Raw genomic sequence first — 910 nt, 5'->3', positions numbered from 1 at the left:
GGGAGCAACTGGATGAAAGGGCGAGGCGGGGAAGAGCCGCCAGCTCTCAGCTGCAGGTCCAGAGGGAGGCAGACCTGTGTGGGGCTGTTGGGGTGGGAGGGGCAGGAGGGCGCCTTAGTTGGCTGTGCAGTCACGTTCTCCCAGAGTTGAAGACTGGAGGTTGGGGTCGGAGTTCTGTGGCCCTGAGAGCTCTGGTGAAAGGGGCGGGAAGCCAGGTGACCCAGGACAGACCCGTAGGAGCCCTGCCCTCAGCTCCTCTGAGGGCCTGGCATCAGCTCCCACCCCTAGCGATAATGAAGTGATACAGGCATCAAGAGTGGAGAGGACCCGACAGCCCGGAAGGCGGCCTTTCAGGAACCTGTGCTGGTGAGTGAAGGAGATGGCTTGGAAGAGTTCAGACTCCCTTCAAATGCTGACGCTGTCATTGAGGAGGTGTACAATCTTGGGACAGTCACATGTGGGTGATGATTCCACGCCCTCCACCCCTTTCAGGGTTAGTGTGAAGGTTTTATTAGAAAATGTGAGTGTGGGCCAGTGCAGTGGCTCATGCCTGTAATCTCAGCACTTTGGGAGGTGGAGTCGGGGGTGGCTTGCCTGAGTTCAGGAGTTCGAGACCAGCCTGGCCAACATGTTGAAACCCCATCTCTACTAAAAATACAAAAATTAGCTGGGCCTGGTAGTGGGCGCCTGTAATCCCAGCTACTTGGGAGTCTGAGGCAGGAGAATTGCTTGAACCCGGGAGACAGAGGTTACAGTGAGCCAAGTTAGCACCACTGCACTCCAGCCTGGGTGACAGAGCGAGACTCCATCTCAAAAAAAAGAGAAAAAGGAAAAAGGGAGGAAGGAAAGAAAGGGGGAAGGGAGGGAGGGAAGGAAGGAAGGAAAGAAGGAAGGAAGGAAGGAAGGAAGG

This window comes from Colobus angolensis, unplaced genomic scaffold, assembly GCF_000951035.1.
Source record: "Colobus angolensis palliatus isolate OR3802 unplaced genomic scaffold, Cang.pa_1.0 Scaffold20, whole genome shotgun sequence".
NCBI lineage: Eukaryota > Metazoa > Chordata > Mammalia > Primates > Cercopithecidae > Colobus > Colobus angolensis.
The sequence above is the reverse complement of the archived record's forward strand: the minus strand, read 5'-3'. Positions refer to the sequence as shown.